The following is a 17,111-nucleotide window of genomic DNA, read 5'->3' as shown; positions in this document are numbered from 1 at the left end:
CTGAGCGTTTAAAAATTGTCCAGTTGTTTGATTTTTTGCCCTTAAGTAAAACATATAGAAACTGAAAATTTTCTTATCCATTTCCTATCAGTGGTTATATTTTTGGTTGAAAAAGGCTGTATACCCTCCTCTACTCTTGAATTAACTCTCTTGATTAGCAAAAGTCATAATTTTTTTATTTGTGAGAAATGGCTCTGTTAGCAAGCTATGACTGTAACAAGAATTTGCAAGGTTAATTTATTCTTAAATCACCTGATTCTTTAACCATTTATTAGGTGATTAATTCCATCCCCATGATTAAAATAATCTTCATGGTTTTATCTTAAATATGATGCTATTTTATCACCTAAATGATCTAGAAGCATGCATTTAAAACGTTCCTTCTTTTAGCAGACATTTATCAAGTGCCTGCTATGTACCGGGCTTTGAGCTATTTAGAAATGAAGGGAACTAATGAAATTGTTGCTGTGGGTTATTATTGTGAGGGATGAGTTTGTTGAAACATAAGAATCTTCCCCTGTAATCAATATTTTTAGATAATACATTCATACGTCTTAAACTTGGGGACATCCATCCCCCTTTTCTGATTTTACACTTAAAAGGGATGTTATAAAAATTGAAATGTAGCACAAGAAAGAAACGTCCACAGGGCAGTGCTCATCTGATTAATGATTATCTTCAAATTGCGTCAGTGTTCGCACCCCTGAGGAGCTGCCTCCTCCTGGGGCTCAGGCCCGGCTGGAGAAATCTGCGCCCCAGTTCCCTGGCTGTGTTTGCTGAAAGCACAGGCTCAGTCGTCGCCAGCATGGCATTCCAGAGCCAGCTTCCTGCTTTCCTTTGTCCTCATTCCTGCACACACTAACCTGCCCATGAAAAGAGCCCCTCTCTGGATTGGAGCCCAAGGCATCTGATTGAAAGCCTGGCTTGGAGGAGGGGGGGGGGGGGGGGGGGAGGGATTTCATGGTGTTAAACATTCCGTTTTCGAAACACAAAAAAGGAGGCCCTATTTGAAATGGAGAAAGACCTTCTTTCCATTTCAGCGAGAAGTAGAGATGCTTTAATGTCATTCCCAGCTAAATGCAGAATAAGAGCGTGTGTGCGCACGGGTGGGGGATAAACAATTAAAAAAGCCACCCCAAACTCTGTTGAAATAAGAGCTGTCTGTGCCTTCACAGGTCTGTAAACTGGAGAGGATGAAAGTGGCTTTTTTTCCCCAGTTTGTCACTTCCCTCACGTGGCTGCCAGTATTATGCAAGTGTACAGGAAGGCAGGGTTTTTTTTAATGCATGCATGCGGATTAAGGTCAAGCCCCAAGTATCAGCCATGCAGCGGGCTCTCCCTTACAGCTGCAGCCGCAGAGCCTACCCACAGCCATGAGATGCCTTAATTGAGACGTGCTGTCAAAGTGACAAACACATTTGCATACAGTCTACACTCTATTTATTTTCTCTGGAAAGGTCTACAGTCTGCTGTTGGTTGAACATTCTTAATCAGTTTGCTGTAAGTGAACTGCCAGCCAGCTCACTTGTGCCGGCCGCTTCTTCATTAGGTGACAGATTAGCTGCAGGGGGGATGGGCCACAGAAACCGCAGCGCTCTGTCTTTTAACTCTTTCCAGCTTTGCCCTGGTACTAGCCTGTCCTTCAGTCCTTCCCTGGGTGCCTGCTTTGATGGGCCATTGACCGGAACACGCAGCGTTTCTAGAGCACCTACTACCGGCAGACATGAGTTTTAGGGGCTAGGTATTCTCAAAGAAGTCCTTCGAGTTCCATTTCAGAATTTTTTGCCACACACTCCCCTGTACTCCATCTGTACCATTTTTTTTACTTGATATTTTTCTTTAAACAGACTCCAGCCTGACATTTATACCAACTTCACCCTCATCTTATGCAACGATTGTTGGTAAAACCATAGTTTGATGTACTGGTCCAGTTTTTTTCAAAGGTGTATCCAAAAAAAAATTTTTTAAGTGTCCATGCATGTATCACCTAAACTACTCATGTAGCCCCAACAGTACATATTCTCCTCTTGGAAAATATGTGTCATCTCTGCCATAGTCCTTTGAGGAAGGGATCATTAGCTGTATTTTATGGACCCAGAGCCAGAGCTCAGGGACCTTCCCAGGGCCACATTGCCAGCACAGAAACCCAGGACAGTTCAACTTCAGAACCCACTTCAGGTCCGTCACCAAGCAGAGACATCAGCTTCTGTTTGAAATGTCTAGTAAAACTAATGTGTCCTGGAAAAATAATTTAAGTTAGCCAGGCAGTGCACACTAACCTCAGAAAGACCCTTGGCTTGAGTCTGTGTTCCTATGGATTTCATTCTTTAAGATCAGTTAGCTTTCCACTGGGGGCAGAGACTGTTGAGATCTTTATTACATTAATCCCTCCACCTTGCAAAGCTAGTGCCCATGGAGCCAGCCAGGGGACTCCACGAAGACGTTTGGCAGGGTGGCAGGGAGCCCGGGGGAGGCCTTTACAGACCCCCTGGGGGAGAAAAGGTGCTCTCTTGCCTCTGCTGCACCAGAGCTTCCTCTTTCAAGGCTATGACCACTCCTCCCTTTAATTCTGCATCTATTCATCCATGTATTGAGACCTACCATGTGCTTTTAAAAAAAAAAAAAAAAGTACTTGCGGGACGTTATAAGGGTGACAGAATAGCAAGTGGACAGCCCAACTCAGAGTGATTAGAACAGTGAGAGAGGTAAGCTCAGGGCACTCTGAGGGCCCCACAGGGGCAGCCTCTTCACCTGCAGGACCACTGTCTGTAGACCTAAGCTGAACCCTATAACTGAAAGATATTTTGTCAACAAACTGAACTCACTAGCATTTCATTTGTTTTCTAAAGCAGACATACGTAACGCCCCTCAGACCTCATCATGAGCCATGTCAATAGTTCCAGACAAGGGCAAATAAAGGGATTTTTAGTTGGCCTCAGTACATCCTTATCATGTCTGATTTCTTTAAAGAGTTCAAAAGTCTCTGACTTGAGGGACTTCCGTGGTGGTCCAGTGGTTAAGACTCTGCACTCCCAGTGCAGGGGGCCCGGGTTTGATCCCTAGCCAGAGAACTAGATCCCACATGTCACAACTAAAGATCCCACATGCTACAACTAAAAGATCCTGCATGCTGCAACTAAGACCCGGCGCAGCCAAATAAATAAATAAATAAATAAATATTTTTTTAAAAAGTCTCTGACTTGAGAATACCTATTCCTACCTTGGAAAATGTTTAGGTTTAGGGAGGCTGTAAATAGCTTTTCTTTGTTATTTTTTTTAAGCAGTGTTTTTGGTATTTTTAAAATTTTATTTATTTTGGGGTGCGTTGGGTCTTCGTTGCTGCACACGGGCTTTCTCTAGTTGCAGTGAGCGGGGCTACTCTTGGTTGCTAATGTGTTTGGGCTTCTCATTGCGGTGGCTTCTCTTGTTGTGGAGCACGGGCCCTAGGTGCACGGGCTTCAGTAGCTGCGGCGCTCTCGGGCTGTAGAGCGCAGGCTCAGTTGTTGTGGCTCACGGGCTTAGTTGCTCTGCGGCATGTGGGATCTTCCCGGACCAGGGATCGAACCCGTGTCCCCTGCGTTGGCAGGCGGATTCTTAACCACCGCGCCACCAGGGAAGCCCCCTATAAATAACTTGTTTTATTCTCCCAAGTTCAGAATCAAACGAGAAATAAGGCCCAGGAGACAGTCAAATGAGATTAAAATGCCAGCTTTTTTACCAATAGGCTAAAAGGAGAATACTGCTTTAGACCTGAGGCCAAATGGGCTTGCTGAAACCTCACCTCCAAATTGAAAAGACTGAGCTACTCCCCACAGGAGACGTGGACAATTGCAGGCAGCACCCAGGGTGCCTGTGGACTGACTGCTGGGTGGGGGGCGGGGCCACCGGGAACACAGAGCATGCTCAGTTCCTTCTCCCAAAGTCAGAGGGAAGCACTCCTCCTCCCCTGGGCAGCCGAGAGCAAGAGGGCGCAGAGAGAAGCTAAGGGCTCCCCCATGCTTTTCTCTCCTGGGCAGGGAAGTGGACATTCTCTCTATTCTGTGGCTGGGGAAGGAGTGAGGAAGCCCTGCCCTCCCCAGCAGGGTCTGGGCGCCCCTCAGCCAGACGTCTTGGCTTGACCCTTCCCCATCTGAGAAATCAGAAGAGGCAGCACCCCCATGGAAACTGCTCTGCTCCCTGCATTTAATAAGTGGACAGGCCAGGCGCTTTCACTTCTGTACTCATTTAATCGAATCGACATTAGCTGGTAAGGAAGAGGGCCTCATATCCATTGTACAGCTGGGGAAACAGGCCCAGAAGACGTTTACTTGATTTAGGAGCTAATTCATACTCCACCACCAGCAGCACCCCTGCTTCTCTCGGCTGAGGGCAGCTCTCCCTCCCTGGCTTGAGGAACTGGACTGGCAGTGGCACCCAGTGACACTGGATTCTAGTCCTGCACACGTGCTGCCACATGCTGTGGGCCTCGGCCAGGGGCTGGGCCTTCTCAGGAGGTTGGGAGCACAGGGCAAACCCACTCCAAGGCCCCCTTCGTTGTGTTCCCCCCCAGTTGATCCTGCAAACAAAGTAGTTGCCTGTCTTCCAATCTGCTAGATTCCAAAAAGTGTGCATTGAAAGGTGTCTATTCTCCCGGTTGAGCAAAGCTCTCTAAACCTCTTTAACATAAAGTTTGAAAAGCCAGTTAAACCAAAGCTCAAACTAAGCGCTACCAGGCTTCCAGAGACCTGGGACGGAGTGGTTTGGATACAACCCCAGAAGCAGCTCTTGGAATACGGTTGCCTGTTGATCTGTGCATACGGAGAGTTCTGCTTTATAAGCGTGAGCTGGGTCACTTAGTGCCAGTCTCATGCTGCTTTGGAGAAGCTGCCCAGCCAGCGAATGCCTTCTCAGCACCCTCAGCTCTGAGCGCCCTGAGAAACCCCTTCTGTCCCAATGAGTCTGGAAGTCACACACGATTCCCTTCAACTCAGCCGTTGCCTCCCAAACACCTCAGACAGATGTTCACATGTTTCCAGACACCTCACACCACAGGCCTGCAGTCTGAATGTGCACTCGCGCCACATTCACCCCCCTCCTCCATCTCCCACCACAGCGAGGTCCATCCACAAGCTCAGGTCCACTCCCCACGCCCCAGAGCCTCTCCCTTCTGCCCTCTGCCACTGCCCAGTCCTCTTCTCTCCAGCGCCTCTGTGACAGCTTTGGTTCAGGCTGCATTATCGCTCACCTGGACCGCTCCAGAGCTTCCTAACTGGCCTCCGGGCCTCCAGACTCCCCCGCACTGCATTCCCCACACAGCCTCACACACAAGTGGCCATACCACCTCCCTGCTCCCCGTCTGCCCTGAAGATTCCACCTTCACCCTTGGCAGAGCCCGCGAGGCCCGGGGTGATCTGCCTGTCCGCCCTCAGAACACGTCCCTTTGGTAAATCTTCCCGACTGATTTGGTCGCTCCTGTGTTTGTGCTGCCCCAGAACTTGGCACATGCAGTGCATCTCGCGCAGCCTTGTAATTATACCTTTAGGCCCATGAGACTGTGAGCCTGGAACATCCACCATAGGGCTTGGCACTGACCTGGCAGTCAGTAGATGTCTTGGGGTTTTATGATTGATGTGGATTTTCAAATTGCTTAATAATTGATTGATTATTGTTTAAGTACTTGTTGTGTGTCCAGCGTACTTGGTTTTATTCCCGTTGCTATGCTGGTAATTCCATTCACTTGAAAAAGGAGAATGAATGTTGCATTAGTGGTCAGAAGCTACTTCCAACTCACTTTCCATAAATGAGGTTCTGTTTCCGAGTAGAAACAGATTTATATTATAGGAATTTAGATCCTGTCTCATTCTGTGTCTTTATGAGCTCCTAAGGTCTAGTCCTAAATGCCCCAGGAACGGAGGGGAGGGGAGAGAGGCGAGCACTGGGACACCCCCAGACTTCCAGGATGGGTCGACCTGGAAAGGAAGAAAGCTGGGGAGAGAGCAGGCAAGGGAAGGAAAGGCCCGGTGTCCCTTGAATTCTATCAAAAAAGCAAAGATTTTGTCTGTAAAAGAGACTGAGCTGTATAACCAAATGCAAGGTATGAACTTGGATTTTTTTTTTAAAAGCTTCCAAGATATTCTTGGGAAAGTTAGAAGATCTGAAGATGGGCTGGGATGTTAGGTGATATGTTAGAGCTATCGTTGATGTCATGGTTTTTAGGGGCTTATCTTTATGCCTCAGGGGTATACACTGCAGTATTTAGGTGATGTCTGAAACTTGCTTTCAAATGGTATGGCCAAAAAATTACACACATGCACATGCCCAGGCACGCACATATGTAACAGCCATTCACAGAGAGAGAAAGCAAATACAGCCCCCATCCCTCCAAGTATGTAGCTGCTGAAAGGCAGAGGCTGATCAGCTGGTGAAAGCAGTGTGGTTGAGGATAAAGCACAGATTTTAGCATCAGGCAGCTGTGGACTTAAATTTCAGTTCTGGCACTAACAAGCTGGTAACCTTCACTACGTAACTTAACCTTAGTGAAATCAGTTTTCTCAGCTTTAGGGTGGGGATAATAATACTCACGTCATAGGTCTTTATAAGGATTGAGTGAGGTACTGTCTATCTGGATCAGTGCTACACATGGGCGCTCGGTAAACATCAGTCTCTTTCTCCAGTGGAGCAAAAGCAGAGCCAGATGTCAGTCACCCACTGACATGGCCTCCCAGTCAGCCTGTCTTCCCAGTGCCCATCACACCGCGGCTCTCAGAACACACACCCCTCAGTGGCAGCCCCCCTGCACGTGCACACGTGTAACTGACCCTCGTGCCTACAGCTCTTGTGGGAAAGTCAACACCTAAACCGAGGAGGGCTGGCGTCGTGGGGCAGGGGGAGAGGCGCTGGGGGTATGGCAGGGAGATGGTGCCCAAGTCTGACTCACACACGTGAGGGGAAGGGGCCAGGGGGCAGGTTGGGGCACCAGGTGTGAGTGAGCAGGTGAGTGTCGTGGTCTGCCTGCCATCCGAAGTCGTTTCCTTGGCCTAACTTATCAGCTGTGCCTTCACAGGCCACAAGGCAGAGCTCTCTGCACGATGCTCCTTCAAACCCTGTTGTTTGCAAATCGTATTTCCCCCTTTTCCATTGCCCCTTTTTCCACTCTTTCAACCAGATTTTTGCGTGAGAAAGCGAGCACAACTGGGGTGGCCTCCCGCTCCATTCCCTCCAGCTCCTGCGTGCGCCTACAGGGTGACCAGCAGGCAGCTCTGCCTTCAGTGCAGGCTGGTGGCTGTGCAGAGTCGTTCTGACTCACGCCCTGCCGTTACCGAAGCAGTGTGGTCCCTAACTGGTAGTGGGTTTGTCAGGTCTTCTGGCGAGGGTGGCTGGCTGGTCCTGTCTTTCCATGTGGCCTCACTTTCTCATAGCCCAGGTAGCCCAGAGACAGCTTTCTGATGCCAGGTTAACAAGGCCAGGCTTTGCTCTGCAGAGCAGACATGTTCGATTTCAAGAGGAAAAACTTGCCAGTCAAAAACAGAGAAATCAGATTCTGGAAGTTATAAGGATTGGGTTGAAAAATCCAGGCGATTTCTGATTAAGCGTGTGTTGTTGCCTTCTCAGCTAGGATGCCACAAGGTAGCTCAGGGGCTCCTGATGTGCCATGGAAGGGCTGAGAAATGTCAGCGGCCAAATGAAAATCCAGGTTCAAAATAGCAATTTGCTTTCTAAGCTCCACCACCTGACCTCCATTCAGCACAAGTTAAGGAGGACTGCAAAGGGCCAAGGACCATAGTCCACCCCGCTCCTGCTAGGTCTTGGGCACCTTCACGGCAGTTGGAGCACGTCTTATGGTCGAAGAGCAGTGAGGGAGGGGAGGGGGGCCATGAGGCTGAATTGCTCACCACATGCCAGGCATGTGGTGCCGAGACCTGGAAAAGGGGGTCTGTGTTCCAACTCCAGTTCCCACGAGTGAGTCCACTGAGTCCTTTTAACCAGCCTACTGGGTCTCAGGTATCATCTCCTCTTGCAGAGGAGAAAGGCTAAGAGAGATTGGGGGCTTAGCCAAGGTTTACAGCTCAGAAGCAACAGTCAGGATTCAAAGCCATGTTGTCTATTACTAGACCTCAGGTTCACGCTCCAGCTCTGTGCTAAGAACATGGCAGTTTCCTGCTGAGTTTGTAGTGATGGGGCCAGTGCAGCAGCCTTGGCAGGTGGCCCAGGATCCCAGGATGTTGGACCACAGGTAAGGCCTTGTTTCTGGTTTCCTTCCAGATCCCAGGCCTTCCTTAATATTTCTGGGCCTCAGTTGGCACCAAGACAAGAAAGTTAGTATTCTGCACCCAGCGTAGACCCTGCACACCAAACCCATCACTAGACACCAGAGGCACGCTGGGTGCTCTCTTCATATGTGTGAGGGGTTAGAATGCAGGATAGAAACTGCGCATGTGTAGGAGCTAGTTTTGGGGGTGTCAGGGGCCAGCCCAGCCCCCAGAGACCAGGGGCAGGGCTTATACTAGGAATCTCCATCAATTAGGTTACTTTGGATTTTGCAAGAGACAAAAAAAGAAAAATTGTTCACTCGTACCAGCTTCAAGTATGACTTGATCCAGGCATTAAATCATGTCAATCAGACCCAGTTTTTTGCTGCATTCTCCCGGCTTGGCCTCCTCTGCTGGTACCATTCTCAGGGAGGCTTTCCCTGGCTGCAGCAGCTCCAGACTGTATCCTTCCAGGGGTGAGACCAGCAGGAGGGTGTCACTTCCTAGTGACTGCCACACGAGGCATGGGTTCACTCATTGAACCAACTTTGATCATATGCCTGTCTTAGAACCCATCATTGTGGCCAAGGGTTTTCTGTTGGCCACGAGTAGGGCTCTACCTGAAACACATACCTAAGAAGTACAGGAGGGGTAGTTCCTGGAAGGGAAATAAGGGGGCTATTATCAAAAGAAGGGAAAACAGATAAATGTGCACAGAAGCCAAACAGGAGACATTGTCCCAGGCCCTTGTCCTCTTGTCTGATGGCAGAGAAAGGTTCATGCCCAGAGTGGTGGGGATCTTGAAATCAAGAGTATACATGGTGGAGGGCCAAGGTCAGAGGTCACCCAGGGCACCAGATAGAGAGGGGACAGGTGAGTGCATGGCAGGGCTTGCAGGTTACAGAGATGGGCACAGTTGCCTGTGACAGCTTCTGGGGAGTGGAGTGTGCCAAGTCAGCTGCAACCCAGGGCCCAGAGGTGGAGAAAGAGCCAAGAACCTAGGTCACTTGTTCAGCAGATAATCACGGATACCTGTTCTGTGCCACATCTGTGAAAACAGGGTGACGATCGCAAGGCCCCTGCCTTCAGGGAGACCACGGTGTCACAGTGAGTGGTTCAACTTAATCCTGGTGGACAGAATCCATCTGGTGGTTTTGAAAGGCACAGACCTGTGCTGTGTGATCATCCCTTTTCGTTTGTTTTAAACTCCAACCAGTTTGGTCCTCGAGGTGATTCCCCACCAGCATGCTCAGGAGGTGCCCGTCACCTCATCACTGCTGACTTGCTGGAGATCACTGCAGAGTAGATGCAATGTTTAGTTATTGCCCTTGCTCTCCGTCAGCTTCAAGGACTAGGTAGAGAGCCCATCGTCCTCGTTTAGGTGGGAGCAGCCTCTCCAGGCTGTGTCTCAGATACCTGATGATAGTTCTGAACCTGAGAGACCAAACAGAGCTGCTGTTCTAGCCTGTTCTAGGATGGGGTGGCAACTGACTTCAGGTGGAGTTCCCTGCACCTTGCCCCATGGCTTTCTCTGGCTGGTTGCAGTAGAGAATTCTTGCCTTCTAAATCACTCCTTTGGCCCAAGGTAGAGTCTCCAGAAAGGTCCAAGTAAAATACACCAAGGAATGGAAATTGGGCTGGCCAGGCAGGAGCCTGGTGGATGGATGAAGTGTCGAGTCCAGCAGGGCAGGAGGTCTGAACTGGACTTTGCACCGAGGGAGCTGTCTTTGACCCTCCTTCCCTTGGACAGGGCTCTTCCCCAGCTCTGGCCTGTCCTCTCTGACTCTCCACTCAGTGGGGAGCTCGGCTACCCCTGTGGTTTCCAGCACCACCTTTGCTCTGGCAGCTCCAGTGTCCTCTTTCCATCCAGCCCTGCCTCACGAGCTCCACTTGCTGCAATGTCTTAGTCTATCCTTGGCTTTCCCCAGACTTGCCCCACCCCAGCTGCCCTTGGAAGTCAGCCCCACCGCACCCGTGCGTCCCTCAAATCCCTGGGGTCACCCGTCGCTCTCCCCCACTGGTCTGTGGGGCACAAGGGGCGTCAGAAAACATCAGCGAGTAGTGAGGTAGGAGGGCCCGTCAGCCCTCCACAATGTGGGCCCCTCTCCAGGAGTCCCTCCCCGGGGCACAGACTTGCTGGATGATCAGGAGAATTTACCCAGCCACCAGGGCCCCCTCCCAGCCCCCTGCCCACGGCTGGGCCTGCTGGGCTGGAGGTACCTGCAGTCCTTGACATCTGGCCAGTTCCTTCTCACCCTGTGAGGCTCTGCTAAGTGTCCCCACCCCAGGCAGAGTCCCTTCCTCTCCTCTAGTGCCCAGCACAATTCCGTGCTGAATGGATGGATGAAGTGTCGAGACCTCCTTCACCAGCTCTTCATGGGCATCTGCACCAGGCCAGGCCTCGTGCTGGGCGCTGGGGGAACCCAGAGATGAATGGGCTCCTACTGTCTCCAGTGCCAGGAATGGCCTTCCTCTTCTGCTCCAGCTGACAAAATGCCATCAACCTTTCAGGGCCCGCTCAAGCGCCTCTTGCCCCACGAGCCCTCCCCGACTCCTCCAAGCAGAGCCATCCGTCCCTGCTCTGGGCCAGCACCGTCCCGCGCCTGACGCACTGTCCCCAGACAGGGAGAGTGTCAGCCTCATCTCCGTGACCTTAGCACCCTTGCAGGGCCTGGTGCAGATGAGTTGCCCAGTGAGTCTGGGGAGTGACCGAGTGGTGAGCGGTGAATACACGGAAGGCGGTGCGCCGTGGTGGGTGAGGGCAGCTCTGTGCACTCCCCATGCCCTTGAGCCACCAGTCAGTTCAGAGCAGGAGAAATCACAAAAGGGAGGTGGCTCTCGGTCTGCAGGCCTGAGTTCACTCGAGGACCCCTGCGTGCGGTGCCGTGTGTGCGTGACAGGCCTCCTGCGTCCCCCAAGCCTGTCTACGTTCAGCAGTGTGACAGCAGGGTCTCTTTGCCAGAGGACTGACCAGAGCCTAAAAACAGCATTTCTTTTAAGGTCTGTGCTGGAGCAGCTCGGAATGCAGCTCCCTGCCAGGGAGAGACTGAGCCCAGCGGGACAAGAGCAGGAAATCTGATTCAGCGAGACCAGAGGAGGCATTTTCTCAGATTAGAATTCTATGTGCCAAAGGTGGAGAGTTTACCCCAGTAGGGAAGGGGAAATAAAACATCAAATATTGAAAATAAATTCTATCCCACAAGCACAATCCTCCGGGAGAATCAGCTCAGTGTCGCTGCCGGTGTGGGGAGTCCCCGCCCTGTGGCCGCGGGAGCACTGTGCCCGGAGCTGCCTGTCACATCGTCCCGCATCAGTCCCTGAGCCCTGCTGTGGACGAGGTAAATGATTAGCCTGGCCGTGCCTGGGGGAAGGGGTGTCAAGGACTACCTGAGAAGTGGCAGGCTGAGGAGGCGTCGGATGGGTCGGGTCAGTTTTCATTCTCATGCAAACCCCTCCACAAGTATCATCTCACTGCATCTTCTCAACAACCCTGTGAGACTGATACAGTTATTATTATCCCGAGAAAGCTGATGCTCAGAGAAGTTAAGCAACTTGCCCAAGGTCACACAGTAAGTGGCAGAGCAAGATTTCCAAACCAGGTCTACCTGATGCTGGACCCCAGGCCCTCCCCTCACTGTACCCCCCTCTCTCATCGAGCCTTCTGCCTCAGTTCCTTCTGGTTCCTGGGGTATCTGGTTGTGGCTGCCAGTGGTTTGGGGCACGCTTCGACTCCAGCAGTGCGGCTTAGGGTGGCTAGGGAGGTCAAGGTCACCGTTCTGCTTCTCCCCCACCCCTGGCTAAGGTTGACGGCTGCTTCCTGGATTTGAGACTTTGCTTCCTCCCCAGAGTAAACCTAACAGAGCCCTGGATTCCTTAACACAGGGGCAAGAACAACAGTGGTGCTACCCTTCTGAGTGCCTGCTGGGCGCTGTGCAGAATGCTCAGCAGGTGTTTGCATTTTCTCACGTTATCTTCCCCAGACTGATGCAGGAGGGACCACGCGTGCCCCACTTTTCACTAGGGTCCAGCCCTAATCCCCTGGCTGGTAGGATGGATTCAGATTCAAAACCCTGGCTTCTTCCATCATACCGCCCAGCTCACCTGACCTGGGACAGCTTGGTGGTGACGGCAGCTCCCTGGCAGCAAAGGCTGCTTGCCAGCCTCCTGCACACTGGATCTGAGATGGCACTGACCGTGTCCCTAATTTAGGTCATTGTTTTTGCCAGCTTAGTTTTATTGTCAGTCTGCTTAGTTCCATGTCTTCTAGAATATTGAATCACATTTAGTTTATACTGCAAAGAATTTTAAAATGTAATAAAAGTACTAAAAGAGAATGTATAAAAGGGACTTCTCCCAAGGGATCGCTGATTATATCCCACTTAACATGCAAAATGTGATGGGCGATTAACATTGCCTAGCAGCAGTTTAAACTGAATTTCTGAGATGTTACTGCCCATAACCATGGTATGGTTCCATGGTTACAGCTACCTCTCAGCCCTCCTTGGGATGCCCTACTCCCTAACGCCTTCTAGATGGATCCCTGTTTGCACTTTCTGGAGAGGTTGATGGAGAATGTTTCCAGAGGAGCAGTAGATTGAGCCTTGGCAAGATGGCGCCTCGGGAGGCCAGGTGGAGTGAAGCGATCAGCAGAGATGGTGGCTCTCCAGGTGTGCTGACCAGGGGATAGTTCTCTCCACAGAGACAGGGCGGGACAGAGGGCCACTTTCACCCCAGAGCTATCTACCAAACACTTTCCATTGCCCAAACCATGATGACCAGCTAAGAATTCTTCCCCTGCTTTTTGTGATTAAAAATCCTGATGCCTTGGAGTTTTTTGCCAGGCAGAATTCTGAGTTACTTTTTTATGCCTTCATTAATTCTTCCTTCACTTATCCAACATATTATGAGGCACTTCGAACTCCAAGCCCTGTCCGAGTCCCCAGGGTCGCGAAGGAATGAGATGTGTGTCCTGCCTTCATGGCACTCTTTGTCTGGGAGACACAGTGAACAAACCATACAGAAAGAGAAATGCTAGTAGAGGCAGCTGGTGAGGTAGGCGGAGGTAGGCAGGGGCCAGGCCCTGGGGGAGCTTGAATCATATCTTGTGGGCGTCAGGAGCCAGTGAGGGATTATATTCAAGAGAATGGCATCTGGGAACATTCACTCTGGGCCACTGCTAGAAGGGGTGGAAGCAGGTGAGGCCAGGAGACCACTAACAATGCTGCCAGCATTCAGTCGAGAGCTTGTGGGATGTGAGGATGAGGGAACGATGGGAGAGAGGTCCAGGGGACCAAAGGGACAGGACGCCGTGGTCCGCTGGATGCCCTCCGTGGGAACTGTTGAGGTTCACCTTGGAATGGCACAGGGCTGGACGCAGGCTGAATTTCTCTTCCTCTAACCAGCATGCTCTAATGAGATTTGAGGCACAGCCCATGATGAAAGGAGTGTCTGTTGGGATATACGGGGTCAATGCGGAAGGGCTCTGCAGAAGGACAAAATGGCCAGCTGAGAGGAACAGGGCACCTCCACCCTCACTGTCCTGCTTTTGCCCTGGGGCTGTCTACCATCCTCCTTCCTTTCCCCCCTTGCTCTGGGACCTGTAACCAGGGTACGCATGGCTTACTCTACCCCATGCCCCATCCCAGGGTAGGAAAGGTTAGGGCTCCTTCTCGCTGGGTTGCCAGCTCTTCAGTGTCCCAGGGCATTTCTGCCAAGGATGATGTACAGTATTATGCTAAACCAGCTTTACGGACAGCCCCTTAAAATGCAAGCCTCTGTCTATGATGGATGGAGAACATCCAGTTGTTTGGCCAACCAGTTTGTTGCAAACCTGCAAGAACCACACATGGGCATCTTGTTAGGCCCGTTATGCCAAGGACCCCATAAATAAATAGCAGAGTATGTCTTGGTGCATCAGGGCTGGAGTATAGAAATAGAGGCACTGCATAAATAATACATGTTTACAAGGTAAATATATCAGTATGTTAGCGTGTGCAGCCATAACCAAACCACCCCATGTAACAACCACGATAAGCTCCAGGGTCTACCATGTGATTGGCTTCCATCCATCAGTGTGCATGCGGATTCAAAATGACCGCCGAAGGGAGGAGTCCTCCTGCACACTGACCTTGAGGCCTTGGAATCGAGGCGAGTAGTGAGATTGCAGGTGGGCACCCTGACCCAGAGCTTTGCTGCCAAGGTGTGAAACCTACCACGGCCATGTGTTCCTGCAGATGTCTTAAGGTCTGCCGCCAAGCAGCAGGCTGATTAGCACCAAGGTGCAGGATGCGATGGGTTGCACCTACAGGAAGAGGGCCGGCTGGGGGAAATGGATTTTCTCATTATGCAGATTCTCTCAGACTTAGGAGGGAGCCAGTGGATGACTTTCCAAGTTTAAATGACTCTCACCAGAGCCCTGTAACTTTCAGCCTTTCACCCTGAAGGTTGGGCTGGGTTTTCAGAAAGTCGGTTTCCCATCTCTGACACCCCTTTTCCAGCCCTGAACCCCACTGGGCATCTGGAGCTCCGAAGAGGCAGCCGACGGAATGGCCGCTGGAGTGGGTGCCCCTCCCCTCGGTTGTAATGGCACAATGCTGGATTTCCGTATTTTAAATGAAAAATATATGCAGTTAGCTGTGCACTGACAATGTCCTTGAGGATTTGACAGTGAGATTTTCCAGCAGTTGGTCTTCGTTAGGATCCTGGCGGTGTTTAATAAGGCAGTCGAACTGCTGGCACCTTGGGTTCCTGTTTGTTCTCCGAGGGCTCTGGGGCTGCTGCGGTAAGCACATCGACCAGAGCTGATCATTACAAGGGCGTACGCCACCATGAATAAAAATGTCACACGTTTTCCCATCTCACAGCGGTACAGAATGTCAGTCCTGTCAAACACACGTTGCAGGGAGCTGTGTGCAGTCCGTACAAATTGGAGAGCTGCATTCCCCCCCAGCCTTCTGATATTCTTCATTTGAAGCTGAAGAAAAACAGTTGTTAACCTATTAGCTAGGATTTTAAACTCCGCTGAGGCGGTGGAGGGCTAGACTTTGACACAGATAGAAATGTATGCCAGGGTCCAGGAATTTTAAAAACAGGTTCTCCATCCATTTGTTCTGAGGGAAGGAAAAAAAAAAAAAAAAAAAAAAAAAAAAACCTCTGTCTGGCGAACCTGACTGTCTTTAACAGACACTGGGGAAATTTGGGGATATTTCACATCTAAGCTTCCCACCTTTGCATTCTCCTCGAAAAGTCTCTTGCTCTTCAGGGTGGCCTTGGGCTCAACCTGTTAGACCAGGATATCTCTAGGTTGGGAGTTTTTCCTGATCAGAAGCATGCTGTTCCTGATCAGAAACATTGCCAGCCTTGTAGACAGTGCGACTCAGTGATAGGATGACAACTAGTTGGTTCACATTAGTCAAATGCTGGGCAACGGCCTTACTGATCATTTGAGTCTAGTCCCACAGTCTTGGGCGAGCATTTACTTTGAACTGACCGCGTGCAGGCCTTGTGCCTAGAGCCCAGGATTCAGATGTGACCAGGACGCCACGGCACTCTCGAGGAACCTCTCGTCTTTAGGGGAGGGACAGAAGAAAGAAGCCGGGATCTATCCAGCCAGGAAGAGAGGGATAGCTTCCAGGGAAGGGGCAGAGGCTTGAGGGATGAGCTGAACCCACCAGGTAGGCAGGTGCAGGAAGGGCACCCAGGACGAGCACGTGTGTTGTGAAGGGCTGTGGCACATGAGTGGCAGGGCATGTCTTTGCAGGGCTGGAAAGATGGGCTGCTTGTGGTAGGGTGGAATATGGGGTGGGTGGGCCAGAGACTGGGTCTCGAATGGCCTGCCGAGAACTGTCTGCAGGACATGACCAGCTCCCCAAGCTGCGGGTGGACCAGGGCGGGGGTAGCTGGTGGCAGGGAGAGCAGCGTGGAAGCTGTCGTAATCACCAGACTCCCTTTCCGGAAGATGCTATGCGATTCTATATCTGTACAACTGCAAAATCGGGAGAAGATCTTTATTTTAACTTCCTAGTGGTAGTACTGCTTGGGGTGGACACCGTTCCAGAGATGATAAATTAGCCTTGGTTTTGCTGAGCTGGCCCCAGCCCTTAAATTCACCGAGCAAACCCTCCCCAAGTCAGGACACAGCCCTGGTGAAATGTAGGCGGCTGCAAAGACAAACCTTTCTGTGTGGTCAGAATGGACTTAGCAAGGCAAAAAACTCAGAGGATATTGGGGGGAGGAACTCCCCAGGGAGAGGGGAGCACCCTCATGCTCAAGGGGATAAGATTCAGCATCTTCCTTCTGCCGTTTGTGTATCGGGTCTGATGGAGGGAGTGTGGGCTTCTTTGGGGTCAGACTTACCTGGGTCTGGAGCCTGGTTCGGCCACCTGTTAGTGGTGAGGCCTGGGCAAGTCACTGAGCCATGCAGACTCAGTTTCTTCATCTCCCAAATGGGGATTTTACCTTCTCTGCAGGGTTGTTGGGATCATTAGAGACCTTACAGGTAGAGCTTCTAGTACAGAACCTGGAACATAGCAAGTGCCTCAAAACAGCTCCCCTGCCTCTGTCAGAGGGGGATTCTCTCTCCCAACATCTGGAAGCCCCTCCTGGCATCCCCCACCTCCTGGGAATGTCACCCAGGCACCCTTGATGGCATCCCAGATGGCTGCCCCCATGTAGGTAGCAGCGAAGCCCCCGCCTCCTGTTTCAGTCTGGGCAGAGAATGGCACGCGTCAGCAAGGCTCCCTGCCCCTGCCCAGCCACGGCCCACATCTGCTGCCTGACCTCGGGCCGCCAATGGGATGCCACCTATTCAGACCGAGCAGCTGCACCTGACTAAAAACAAAGGGCTCCCCTCCCCCGCCCCACGGCTGCTCCCCCTCCCTCCCC

The 17,111-nt window shown here is 51.2% G+C and overlaps 1 protein-coding gene across 2 annotated transcripts in view; it reads left to right on the top strand.

The window, feature by feature from the left end:
* Window positions 1-17,111, top strand: part of DENND1A (DENN domain containing 1A) — a 536,936-nt gene that overhangs the window by 485,103 nt on the left and 34,722 nt on the right. The gene's annotated exons all lie outside the window — the stretch shown is intronic.

This window comes from Lipotes vexillifer, unplaced genomic scaffold, assembly GCF_000442215.2.
Source record: "Lipotes vexillifer unplaced genomic scaffold, Lipotes_vexillifer_v1.1 scaffold890, whole genome shotgun sequence".
In the NCBI taxonomy this organism is placed as follows: Eukaryota; Metazoa; Chordata; class Mammalia; order Artiodactyla; family Lipotidae; genus Lipotes; species Lipotes vexillifer.
The sequence above is the reverse complement of the archived record's forward strand: the minus strand, read 5'-3'. Positions and strand labels throughout refer to the sequence as shown.